We start from the raw sequence: 14,083 nt of genomic DNA on the forward strand, positions 1-14,083 counted from the left end.
TTAAACGTCCCTGCTTGCTTGGGACAGCTCTTCTGCTTGTCCTGGATGCACAAACTGAAAGACTGTTGCACTCTTAAAGCTGGTGCTTAGTTGTGCCAAATATACATGGTGAGGCTTACTCAAGTGCAGAATGACAATGGAGGATGTGTGGGGTACAACATGGCATACACCTACTCTCATCTTGGGCCTGAAGCCCTATCAGAAAAGCAGAGAGAATCTTGGAGGCAAGTGGTATATAGGAGTGATGCATCCTGCAGGACAGTCAGAATTTTCCTATGGTGGGGGGGCTAAGGAGGCTGTTCAAGGTGAGGTGGGGACTATGTAGGCAATTTTATTTTTGTTCCACAATCTCCCAGAGAGCAGGCAGTTACAATCTGACTGCTAGCGAGTGGGTACTTGCTACTAGCCTGCTATTCATATAGGGCTGAGACTGGGAGTTTTCTTCCTGTCGATAAGTTTGTCTGTTTTCTTTCAGCGGTTGATGGTATGGCACCAGGAGAGCAGTGGAAATAGGACCATGGGCAGATGCGGGATCTCTTCCTCTAAATTTAATCAAAAAAGCAGCACAAGCAACCAAAAATGTTTGATCTGATTTCACATTTAAATTATAAAGGCACAGAATCAAGTAAAAAGAAAACTTGTATTTGCATTCCTGGTAAACACCCCCTCACTCTTTCTGTACCAAGGGTTAACTGTTAGTTGTTTGGACATTTTCTGGCATTCAAATGACAATAGGAGAAGGTGGATGAGGGTGAGCAGGACAGAGATAGACAAAAGGAGAAGAGATTCAAAATGGAAGTGGGAATTGAGAGGGGAAGAAATCAATGGAAAGAAGAGAGTAAAAATAGAGGAGGGAGAAAATAAAAGCTAAAAATACAGAAAGATGGATGGAGAGAACGCAAGGCATGGGAGCTAGAGACTAGGGAGAAGATACATTGAGGAAAGAGAGAGTGGAGAGGATAGAATGAGCGATTGGTATCTGGGGATATTGACAGCAAATGAGAAGTGGAGAGAAGGTAGACACAAAGGGAGAGTGAAGAGTTCATGGTGAAGCAAAAGATGGAGAGAGGGTGTTGGACATTTCCTGGTCTGTAAGAATAACAGATGGATGGGTAGTGCTTCTCACATTCTCCCTAGTTCCTTTTTCAGTTTCATTAAAGTCCAGGGGCCTGAGTTAGAGGTAGGTGGTAACTGAGAATCCTCTGATTTCTGGACAAAGTGCTATATTTGGAGGAGAATTCACTAGGGAAATTTTCTTTACCGTTGTAATTATGTGGTAAAGGAAATACTACCGGTGGGTTCTTCTTTGATTTAGTAATTGCTCCAGAAACAGGAGGATTTTAAATTGCCACCCTACTCTGAATCTGGTGCAGAGCCTTCTTTCTGCTAATGCCGGAGACTAAACAAAGCCCCTCCACTTTCTAACTCACTTTTACTGAGCCAAGCAATAAATGGGACACAATGGAATATTATATTGGGTGTAGTAGGAGGACGCCAGAAGTTCAGGAGCAAGAGGGAAACGAGTAGGCCTGAAATGAGAAAACAGGAAAGACAAATTAGGAAGATTTTGCATGACTGAAAAAGGAATACCCAAATAAAACACCAATGAAAGATAAAAATTAGAGTATGAGCAATAAGGAGTTTAAAAAGTTGCAAAGGAAAAACTGAAGAATGAGATGTAACAAGGTGGAAGGATATATTTGAGCAGATAGATGACAGTGAGAGAGAATGTCCCGGTCGAGGGGTAGGTCGCGGAGCCATCACCAGTCGTCATCGAAGTCTTCGCACTCCTTGGGTAAGTTGAAGCACAAGAAGAAGGCGAAGAAGCATCGTTGCTCTTCGCCTTCTCCCTGGTCGATGCGACACGGGACTCAGAGCATAGGCGTTACCCGACTCCATCTTCGGAGCCCGCTGGGACGGCTCCACACTTCCCTCCCTTTCCGGGAGCTGGAGCCTCCCCAGCCCAGGTTTGTGCCTTTTATGAAGCCCTCTACTCCATCTTTGGGCAGGCCGACTCAGCCGGCGTGCCTTTCGGTCCCCGCTGACTCGGCTGGGGGCCCTACGCCTTCGATGCCGCCAGATCTGGCCTCGGTGCTACAGGGCCCCCATGGATCCAGGCCTGGATCCGGATTGGCTCTGGTAGACCTGACACTACCTCCCCCGGCGCAGATTCAAGTGGCGACGCCCCCGACGCCGGTTGCGCCCCAGCCGGCGTCGACCCCATCCTCACCCTCGACTTGGACATAGCGCCGAACAGACGTCAACCAACCTCAGTACCGGTGCCGGGGGGTACTTTTGTACTGCTGTTTATCCCTGGCATTGCCTACCACCCTGAGTGACAGCCAGAGGAGGGTGAGGAGGACTGGGAGGGCTCTGGTGACCTCTAGCAGTCCAACTTGAGGAGCCAGACTTGCGAGAGGAGTTGGGTGATGCCAGTGGTCTGGATACCTCCCCAGACCTTGGTATGCTTTCCCTCCCTACCGTGGCTACGGAGGAGGGAGCCTCCTATGCTGTAGTGTTCCGTAGAGTGGCTGAGGCCTTGTGCCTTGAGTTTCCTACGGAGCAGTTAGGACTAACCTCCTGACTGAGGTGCTTCACCCGGCAGCAGCCTCTTCAGAGCCCCTGCTGACTTTTAATGAGGCCCTCACTGACATCCCTCTGGGCACTTGGTCTAAGCCCAGCACAGGGGCTCCTGTGTATAAGATGATAGCCCGACACCACCGCCCAGCCCCAGGCAACCCACTTTTTCTCTCCCAACACCCTACCCCGAGAGCTTGGTGGTCCAAGCCTCAACATCCAAAGGCTCGTTCCCTAGTGTTCCCCCAGATAGGGAATCCAAGAAGCTGGACCATCTTCAGAAGAAGATGTTTTCTTCCGCCAGCTTAGGACTGCGGTTGGTGAACATCGCATGTCTCTTGGGCTGTTACACACACTCTGTGTGGGATATGGTTGTACAAGTGCTGCCACAGTGCCCGAAGGAGGCCCAGGCCCTACTCACCCACGCTGTAGCAGAGGGTAGAGACGCAGTAAAGTTCACTATCCGGTGTGGGCTGCATAACGCCGACTCGCTGGGTAAAACGATTTCAACATCACTAGCCCTGCGGCACTACGTCTGGCTGAGGTCCAATGGCTTCTCTGGGGATGTTCAATTGACCCCTTTAGACATGCTCTTTGATGGCTTTCGCCTGTTTGGCGACAAGGTGGACAACACGCTTGAGCATTTCAAGGACTCTAGGGCTACGGTCAGATCCTTGGGCCTCGCTGCCACCTCTCGTCCCATGCAGTCTTGCTTTTGCCCCTTTTGTGGCTACGGAAGCGGTGCCCCACCACACTTCTCCCAGAGGCCTGCGCAACCTACCCAGCCTCTGCACGGACAGGGACATGGGACCCAACGTCGTGGGTCTGGGGTCCAGCGGGCAGGCAAGTCCACCAATGCCCTACCTGCAGCAGCCCCCAAGCCTTCCTAGTCCAACTTTTCAGGGCCACCAGTTTCCATTGGACGGCAGGATCCAACATCGCCTCCTCCACTGGCACAACATCACATCAGACGGGTGGGTTTTGCAGGTAGTCCAAAGGGGCTAGTCCCTCCCCTTCGAGCCTACCCATCCCTCCATGCCACCAACACTCCACCGCATGTCGGAAGATCATTTGGCCCTTCTCCGCCAGGAAGTTACGGCTCTCCTGGCCAAGGGAGCTATCACACGCATCCCTGTGCCATAAGTAGGTCGTGGTTACTACTCGACTACTTCCTGGTACCCAAGAAGGACAAAGGCCTGCATTCTATCTTAGACCTCAGGACGTCAACCTCTTCCTCCGGAATCAAAAGTTCAAGATGTTAACTTTGGCTCAGGTCTTGTCTGCCCTTGACCATGGAGACTGGATGGTAGTGTTGGACTTCCAGAACACTTACTTTCACATCCCCGTCCTGCCTGCCCAGCGGCATTATCTAATGTTCACGGTAGGCCATGAGCATTTTCAATTCACTGTGCTCCCCTTTGGCCTTACCAGCACGCCTTGGGTGTTCATGAAAGTGATGGCGATGGTCGCAGCTCATCTGTGCAGATCAGGGGTTCCAGTCTTCCCCTATCTCGACGGCTGTCTGTTGAAGGCGGGCTCACCCCATGCTGTCGTCTCCCACCTCCAGACTACGGCGGACCTCCTGCATTCGCTGGGGTTCACTATCAACGTGCCAAAGTCTCACCTAATTCCCTCCCATAAACATCTTTTCATTGGACCGGTTCGGGCCACAGCGCAGTTTTGGGTATATCCTCCGAGCAGCGAGTCCGGGAAATTCGGGCTATGATACCGATGTTTCAGCCTCTATCCCGAATTTTGGTGAAAATGACCCTGAGGCTGCTGGGCCTCATGGCCTCCTGCATCCTGCTGGTGGATCATGCCAGATGGCATATGCGGGCTCTGCAGTGGGACCTGAAGTTCCAGTGGGCGCAGCATCAGGGGGATCTTTCCGATGTCGTCCAGATCTCGGGGGGGACTGCAAGTCAGTTGCAGTGGTGGCTCACAAACCAGGATTGGGTCAGCAGCAGATCCCTAACCCTTCCCCAACCAAAGTTCACTGTAGTGACAGATGCATCACTTCTGGGATGGGGCAGCCACATGGGGGAGGCAGAGATCAGAGGCCTCTGGTCTCCAGCGGAGTCCGGGCTTCACATCAACCTTCTGGAGCTCCGGGAGATTCGTCTTGCACTGAAGGCATTCCTTCCCTCTGTCAAAGGAGTAGTGCAGGTGTTCACGGACAACACCACTGCCATGTGGTACTGCAACAAACAGGGCGGGTGGGGTTGTGGACCCTATGTCGAGAGGCATTTCACCTTTAGACATGGCTGGAACATCAGGGCATATCCCTTGTGGTTCAACACCTGGCAGGTTCCCTGAATGCCAGGGCGGACAAACTCAGCCGTCGGTACATGATGGATCACAAATGGCGTCTTCACTCGAAGGTGGCGCAAGGTCTCTTTCAGCAGTGGGTATAACCTTCGTTAGATCTTTTCACCCCCGAAGAGAATGCGCAATGTCTGCAGTTCTGCATGTTGGAGTTTCCAAGGTGGCACTCGCTCTACGCCGCCTTTCGTCTGGAGTGGAATTGCGGCCTCCTGTACACCTTTCCCCCTGTACCACTTCTACCCAGAGTGCTGAAGAAGCTCAAGCCCGACCGGGCCAAAGTAATTCTTGTGGCTCTGGACTATGCACAAAAAGTCTGGTACCCTGAGCTCTTGAGCATGGCCATCGATCCTCCGATCAGACTGCCTCTTCGGGAGGATCTTTTGTCGCAGCAGCAGGGGACAGTCCTCCACTCGAACCCGTCCAGTCTCCACCTCCTTGTGTGGAGATTGAGTGGCGACAGTTGACAGCTTTCGACCTTCCTCCCAAAGTCTGTAATGTCATTTTGGCAGTCAGGTGTCCCTCTGCTAAAACGGTATACGCCTGTAGATGAAAAAAAGGTGTGGCATGCTGCACAGCAAAGGCTGTGGTACCCCTTTCTGCCCCTCTTTCAGAGGTCCTCCTTCTCATTCTTTCTTTGGCCCAGCAGGGCTCTGCTCTGGGCACTCTGAAAGGCTATCTTTCGGCCTTTATTCGCCTTCCTGATCAACCTTCTCTTTACAAGTCCCCTATTGTTAATAGATTTCTGAAGGGCTTTACTCATCTCTTTCCTCCTCCTTCCGTAATGCCCCAGTGGGGCTTGAATCTTGTCCTCACTTATCTTATGTGTGCTCCCTTTGAGCCACTACATAATTGTCCTCTTTGTCTCCTTACTTTGAAGACTGCTTTCTTGCTTGCCATCACCTCTGCTCACAGGGTGAGTGAACTTCAAGCCTTATCTTCCAGTCCTCCCTTTCTTGCTGTCCATCTGGACAAAGTAGTCCTTCGTACTAGAACCCTCTTTTCTGCCTAAAGTGGTTACCTCTTTCCACATAGGTCAGACCATCACATTGCCCACCTTCTTCCCACCTCCGCTCCCTTCCGAAGAGGAGGAGAGACTCCACTATCTGGATCCAAAACGTGCTCTGTCTGTCTACCTTGACCGCAATAAAGACTTCCGGGTGGACGATCAACTCTTCGTGGGTTATGTGGACGCAAGAAAGGTCGGGCGGTGCACAATTGTATCATCTCTCAATGGGTCGTCCTATGCAATATGATCTGTTATTCTTTGGCTAAAAAGAAACCTCCAGCAGGACTGCGCGCCCACTCTGCCAGGGCGACGGCAGCCAGTACTGCTTTGGGACGCGGAGTTCCGCAGGTTGACATCTGCCAGGCAGCCACGTGGGCATCCCTGCACACGTTTACTAAGCATTACTGCCTGTACAGCCAAGTTAGGAAAGACTGCTTTTTTGGCTGTTCTGTTCTCCAGGACTTCCTGGTGTGAACTTAGTTTGCAGCCCCACCTCCGGGGTTGTTATTGCTGGGTTATCTATTATAAGGTAAGGAATATATAACTAATGGTCCCTTTCAGATGAACATGATACTTACCTTTGATAACGATGTATCTGGAAGAGACATACATTAGTTATAGATTCCTTACCGCCCCACCCATCCTCCCCGTTCTGCGAACTGACTTCTAGGCATAGGGACTCCCTTACAGGGCCCTAGTTTTGTGCACCAGTGGTCAGTGTCTTACAGGGCTCTGAGCTTCAGGCATGAAAAGTTGTGTCAGAACTGATGTCAGCGTGCAGGGGCATCATCTAAGTAGATACCGCGACGTCATTCCAGCAACCACGACGCCGACAACTAAGGCAAAGTCGACCGACGCCACCTACCGACATGCAGGGGCACTGCAATGAAGAAATTTCTCCGGATCCAGTCTGATGCCTGGGGGTAATTCTAAGGTAAGGAATCTACAACTAATGTATGTCTCTTACCGATACATTGTTACTGAAGGTAAATAACGTATTATTTGCAAGAACAGCCACCATCTTGTGTGCGCTCTTATGTAAACCATGCCCAGTATGGTCCTGGGCTTGTTATTCGGGCATTGTTAACTCAAACAACCTTGTGGTGGAGCTCCAACTCTTCTACGATCCTGTACAGTCCCACTGCAGTTTTTTGGACTCTTCGACTCTGTGAACCCAAAAAGAAGAAGCAGAGAAAATATTGGTGAAAGAACTCAGAGCGGTAACACACAGTGTATTCACCGAGCAGAACACGATTCGAAGAGAAATTGTTTATGGATTCAATACTTGTTATTGCATATTGCAAAGACAAGTTTTTTTATGTGCTATTATACAATGCTGATTTTTAATTGACTTGTAATGCTATGTACTCCTGATCATTTAAGAGGTTCAGTTTAGTGAGAGAACCACATTAAGAAGATCAAGGTTGGCACTGTCCCAGCTCAAAAGCTAGTAAAGGTAGGTTGGTAAGGTTTGTAAATCAGTTACATTTTCAAGATGCTTGGTAAACCTAGACAATGATTGATAAAAGTTAATGTTATACATGTTGTTCTAGTATTAACCTTGCAGAACCAACAACAGAGAGACTCTGAGACCACCTCTAGCACACACATGTGGAAAAGTGGTTATATTAAGGTAATCATAGGAATATAGTACGCTGTCAAAGACTGCATGGGTAACTGAGTTGAGATAACACTAACTGCTAAAATGTAATTCCTTAGCACATTTTACCAAGACTCCTTAGATCCACTAGCAAAGAAGCAACATGAAGCAGTTTGCAATACAGTAGTGAGAGTGAATCACCTAGAGGCCACAAGTATTTCCTTCTCTTTTCTTCCCCAACCCCTTCCCCCTCAAGGGCATATCTCATCCGTCACTGGTACTCAGTGATTGGTGAAAGTGTCTAGAGTGGAATTGTTTACTAGCTTCAGAGACTTCTGGACTTCTCTCTCCCACTGGATCAAGCATCAGGTGAGTGCCTCAGATCTTGACGAAAGATAGAACAAGAGGGAGAACAAGAGCACAGAAAAAGGAACTGGAATGTAGAATGATAGAAAAAGGAAAAGCGTTAAGGGTATAGGGAAAGAAAATAGTTGGAATAAACAATGGATATACATAGAGGCTGATCGAAAGGCAGACAGTGGAGTGGAAGTGTACATACATACGTATGTATGTATGTATGTGTGTGAGTGAGTGGGGAGAGAGAGAGTGGCACAACACAGTCAATATATTGTGGATTAAATGAAAGGCCCCAGATGAAGGGGGAGATGGTGCCTCTAGTTCACACTTGGTTCAAAAGAGAAGTGTGAGTGTGGAATATGTTGTACAGAGCTGCACCCTCCTTCACTTTCCACAGGATTATGGATGGGGACGAGCACCATGACCTCTCACACTGCAGACTCCATTAAATGCATGTCACACTATTGGGAATATGTAAAAAGAATCCTCTCAATTTTCCTCAGAATGGAGGCAATCTTAAGAGGAATAAAGTTAACATATCATACTTTTAAGTTAAAAGTTTGCTTACATTGTGAGTTGTTACCTACATGTCTCTGGGATTCTGTGCTGCCCTTCATCTGCTCACCCTGATGTTTTCTTAGTCTGTGTGTTCTATGGGGAAAATATCCTTGGGCCAGGATCAGAAAATGCTGGGCCAAGATCCCACATTACAAGCACAAGATACCACAACTGTGTTCTTATATCACAGAGTGCTGACCTAAAGTTGATGCCGTGGCTCAAAAGCATCCAATGCTGGCTTAAAATCACACAGTGTTTGGCCAAGACCACACCTTATTGGCCAAAGATCATGCAATGTGGGTTACAGTCTTGCTGGTGAACTAATATTATACAGTTCTGGGCGAAAATCACATAGCACTCTTGCACAATCATACAATACTAGACCGTGGTCAAACCTTTCTGATGGATACTTCTAACTGGAGATTCTTCTCCTTAGAAGTTCCCAGGTGCACTGGATCAAGGAACTTTTCTTCAGCAGTGCTCCACTAGGTGGTGGTCTGTGCTTCTGCATTGGGCCCTATACCACCTCTGAAGTGAACGAGCGTAACCACAAATAAGCGTCAACCCAATGCGCTGACATCTTTTCTTTACTTTCTGCACCTACCGGCCGAGATCAGGAGCCTCACTCTCAATTTAACTTCTGATAGGGAATACAAGAGAATTGAGGCATTTTGCAAGCATGTGTTTTCCTCCACTAGTCAAGCATTGTGGTCAGTAAATGCTGTCTGTCGACTGGTTTGCAATACACATTTCCTGTGGGATATGGTCAGTGAGATGTTTGGCCCAGACAATTCTTGATGGACAGGACACGGCCAAATATGTTATCTGTGCAGGGTTAGATGCTACAGATTACCTAGGAGGGCAGTTAGCACTAGTGTTGTACTTGGACAGGCATGGATACATTCCACAGGATTTTACGATGATGTACAGGCCTCCCTCATAGTTATGGCCTTAGATGAGTCACACCTTTTCAGTGAGAAGGCAGAGTCTGTGTTAAAGCGCATTAATGAGAGTAGAACTTTTACACATTCCTAGGGTCTATTAACCCCTGCCAAGCATTTGCCACATAGATTCAAAAAGCTCAGAGGCTGTTCCAGAAGGCTATAGTATAGGCAAATTCAGTCTCCCCAAAAAAGTATAGCAGTCATCAGAGTCCTTTAGAGTCATGGACGCGGTCTGGCAGGCAATGCATGGGACAGCAGGGTCATCAGTCCTCCCGTTCCTCTTCCCCTCCTGCAGCACCCACCAAACCACTTTATTTTGCTCTTAGTTGTCATTGCTCATCCAGTGGGTACAGGATCCATCATTTCCTTTCACAGTAGCGATCCATGTGACTGATGGGTCCTACAAATGATTCAACATGGATATGCACTATTTTTTCTTTTTAACCTTTCATTTACTCCCCCTTCCCCCAACATCAGAATCAATTACCGACAAGTACCTGTCCATTGTTCTGCAAGAGGTAGGAGCATTTCTTTTCAAGGATGCTAATTAGAGGGTACTAGACTCTGAAATTGTCTTGCTCTTTCCACTTTAAGAAGGACAGGGTCCTCTGACCTCTTCTGTCCCTCTGCCCTCCATATGCCTTCCTATGGAAATGGAAGTGCAAATTACAAAACCTCACCCTGACCCAGATCCTGTCTTCTCTGAAGCCTGGAGACAGGATGATGTACTTGGACCTACAGAACTTGTATTTTCATATATCTGGCCTGCAGTCACACATACGTTATCTGTGGTTCAAGGTGGGCCATGAGCATTTTCATTTTGCTGTGCGCAACTGCTACCTCACCAGCACCCCTTGTGTTCACAAAAGTGATGGGGGTGGTCCCTGCCTACCTCTGGAGGTTGGGGATAAATGTTGATCGTAGACCACCACCAGACAATGGTGGACTTCCTGATATCAATGGGATTCACTATTAACATTCCGAAGTCGCTCTTGATTCCGTCACAGAGGTTTCTAATCATTGGTGCAATCTTGGACACAATTCAGTTCAGGATCTTGGCTCTGCATCAATGAGTCCAGGTTATTCAGTCTTTGTTCCAGCCTTAGTCCTGGATCATAGTGAGACTAGCTCTGAGGCTTTTTGGCCTCTTAGCCTTCTGCATCATTCTTTTCAGCTAAGCTAGGGGACACATGCAGGCTCTGCAAAGGAATCTGAAGTTCCAATGGGCTCAGCATCAAGAAAATCCAACAGATGTCTTTCAAACCTTGTAGAAGATGTTTTTTTATCTGCAGTGGTGGCTGCTCAAACACAAGTGGTCCAGCTGCAGGCCCCATTTATTTCCCAACCCAGAGCTGATCGTGTTGAGAAATGTGTAGCTGCTGGGCTGGCAAGGTCATCTGAGGGAGGTATAAATCAGAGGACTATGGTCTCCGATTGAAACGCAGCTTCATATCAGTCTGTTAAACCTGCTGTATATTCATTTGGTTGTGAAGGCTTTCCTGCTGCCCACAAAGGGGAAGCTGGTACAGGTTATCACTGACAACAGAACCACTATGTTGTATTATAATTAGCATGGCAGATTGGGTTCTTAGGACCTGTGCCAGGAAGCTCTGAGCTTCTAGGGTTGATTATTTGGAGTGCCAAGGCATTACCCTGTTTGCAAACCAAACCACCTGGCAGGGTTCTTGAAAGTCAGAGTGGGGCAGCTGAGCAAGAGATGTCTGGCAGATCATGAGTGGTATCTGAATCCTGAGGTGGCGCACAGCATCACAGTGGTTAGATGTTTGGGCCACTTTTGAAAGTATGCAATATCACATGGTTTGTGTTATGGAGTTTCAGCAAGAACACTTGTTAGGAAAGCACTCTAGCAAAAATGGAACAAAGGAATCCTGTACGGTGTTCCACACCGCCCTCTCCTGCCCCAAGTTCTGAAAAAGATCAAGAACGACCCAACCCAAGTTATCCTAATTGCTCTGATTGAGCCAGGAGATTCTGGTACCTGGAGCTTTCAGGCATCTGCCCTCGATCATGCTAGCACTTTGTGAGGATGTTCCGTCACAGCAACAGGGCAGGGTCATCCATCTGGATCTGTAATCTGCACCTACATTCGTTGAAATTGAACAGCTGTTATTGACAGCATTTGATTTGCCGCCTGATGTGGTGGATGTTATCCTTACCACCACACACACTTCCCCGAAGATTTATTTATGCAGGCACTGAGAAAATTTGGTACCTGGTGTGGTGCATGGAGGACTAATTCCTTACAAGCAAAGCTGTCAGACATCCATTTGTTTGTTTCATATTTGGCCCAGCAAGGCCTTGTCGTGCACACTATTACATTTATTTGCTGGCCCTTCTACATTTACCTGATCAACCGTCCTTGTTTAAATCTCCCATTGTAATATGATTTATTAAAGGTTTGACAGTGGGACCTTAACTTGGTCTTGACGTTTCTCATGTGTATGCCATTTGAGCCATTACATAGTTGCTCACTGCATCTCCTGACTTTGAAGACTGTCTTCCTCATTCTGATTGCATCAGCTCGTCGCATGAGTGAACTACAGGAACTTTTAGTGTAACTACCGTACACCTCCTTTATCTTGGACAAGCTGGTGGTAAAGCTTTGTGCTGCACTCTTGCTAAAATTCATGGCTCTCCTTCATGGTGGGTAATCCATAGCACCATGTTCAGGGGCTCTTGAAGTATGTAGGTAAAACGCCGAGCGGGATCTTTGACTAATGTACGAATTAAAGGTCCATCCACCTATCTAGTCCCCTGTAAGGTAATCTTAACCATAACCCTTAATACCGGCGTGGCAGTACCAGTACTGTCTGTATGGAATGATTGTGGTGCAAAAATGAGTACTAGTTCACAATCTGTACAAAATTGCCGCAAACCGTGATTAGGATACCACTCATTTAAATATATAGTGATCTCGCTGGTTCTGAATGAAGCCTAGTGACCCAGTGGGCAGATATATGCCAGCTAAAACATGTAGATCATATTTATTGATGTAGGAGTACAAAAACACCACAGTGACATCTGTAATTGATTTCTAAATTTGCCAATGGACCCCTAGAATAAATAGAGTTAATAAGGGATTGCATTTATGCATCCTTAACCATTTTTGAAGATCCCATACGAACAAAGTATCAAGAACTCTATTCACGAGAGAAGTTGAGTTCACCTGTAGTCATCTACATTCTAGGCAAATACTCTATAATGAAGCATGCCACAGACTGAATGTTTTTCCTGTTGTGGTACAGGGACTTCAATAATTATGTTAGTGGGCAACCTCTCTTTTGTAATTGTCTTTCTGATAGAGACTTCTAGCTGCAGATTCCTCACCTTTTGAATATTTCCCAGATGTCAGACTGGATCCGGAAACGTTTCCGCAGAACCTGTTCTTGCCGATGTCATGGTGCAGCTCCGCACTGATGGCATTGCACTCTGGTAATATCGTGCTGGGCTTATATAGGCGTCACTCCAGCATGCTGACATCAGTTCCGTTCTTTCTACTTCACCAGACCCAATCCGGAGCTACCGCTTGTCTCTTTGAGACTGTTGCCTCTTTCAAAAAATTGTTGTGTAGTGTGCAAAGGACATTACATGTCCCAAAACAACAGGTTTTAAGCATTATAAGGACTGTCCCAAACAAACGCCTGTGGCAGATCCTCACCAAATTTGCCTGTGGTGCCTGGGATCAAGCCATGACTCTCAGGCCTGCAATGTCTATGTGTTGATGAACATGAAGGCAAAACTCAACATCGCCAAGCATCGGAAGACTATACAGCAATACTGGTGCAAGTCGAAAGCTCGGTCCTGGTCCCATACAAAGTTGGCGGAGGCCTTCCTCTCAATCCAAATTTTGTGTCAAGTCAAAGAAATAACATGAGAAATCTACGTGGGATTTGGCCCCTTGTCGCCACTCCCGCTTCCCCGAGAAGGCGCGGGGATGGCACTATACATATTGCTCATGCTCCCAAAGCCGCTCGACTTCGGAGGTGATTCTGCAGTTTGTTCCACCACAACTCAAGTTTCCGGGGCCGTCCGCCACTCCTAAGCAGATAGAAGAGTTCTGCACGGCCATCCTCCGACTCTTCGGATCCTTGCGGAGAGGTTCTCCACCTGGGTTAACACCGGTCCGTTCACCCTCGGCACTGACTGGACCATCCGAGCCCATAAAGGGCCACCTACAATCTCGACTCCACCTCTGGCACCACAGTCAACGCGGGTTCACGCTACATCGACGCAATGCGTACTCGGTCATCTCCAGAAGAGTCATTGCTGGTTTGACCTCATCCATAGTCAAACCGGCCGCCATTGAGGCTCCTTTCCCCCGCTTGACCTGCCTCCACAGCAGAAGCGCACCTAGAGCCAAATTTCGGCGGGGTGGGGCTAAGAAAAAAATTCGGGGGGTGGGGGGCTGAATCTTTAAGCAATAGGCAGAGTGGAGCTGATTTCGTGGGGGGGGGGGGGGGCTGAAACTTTAAGCAATAGGCAGAGTGGGGCTACAGGGGCTCTTAGAAGGGGTGAAACAACAGCAATGCCTCATTAGCATGCACATGGACTTTTAAAGACCTGTGAAGTGCTCGGGTGCGGCTGTGTGTGTGCCCGGGAAGCTGTCTCATCCCGGGCTGCCACACACGACGAGGGGAGGGGGGGCTGAAGCCCTTTGAGTCCAATGGTGTTGCGCGCCTGCTCCACAGCACACCC

The sequence above is a fragment of the Triturus cristatus genome, chromosome 7, assembly GCF_964204655.1.
Source record: "Triturus cristatus chromosome 7, aTriCri1.1, whole genome shotgun sequence".
Taxonomy (NCBI): Eukaryota; Metazoa; Chordata; class Amphibia; order Caudata; family Salamandridae; genus Triturus; species Triturus cristatus.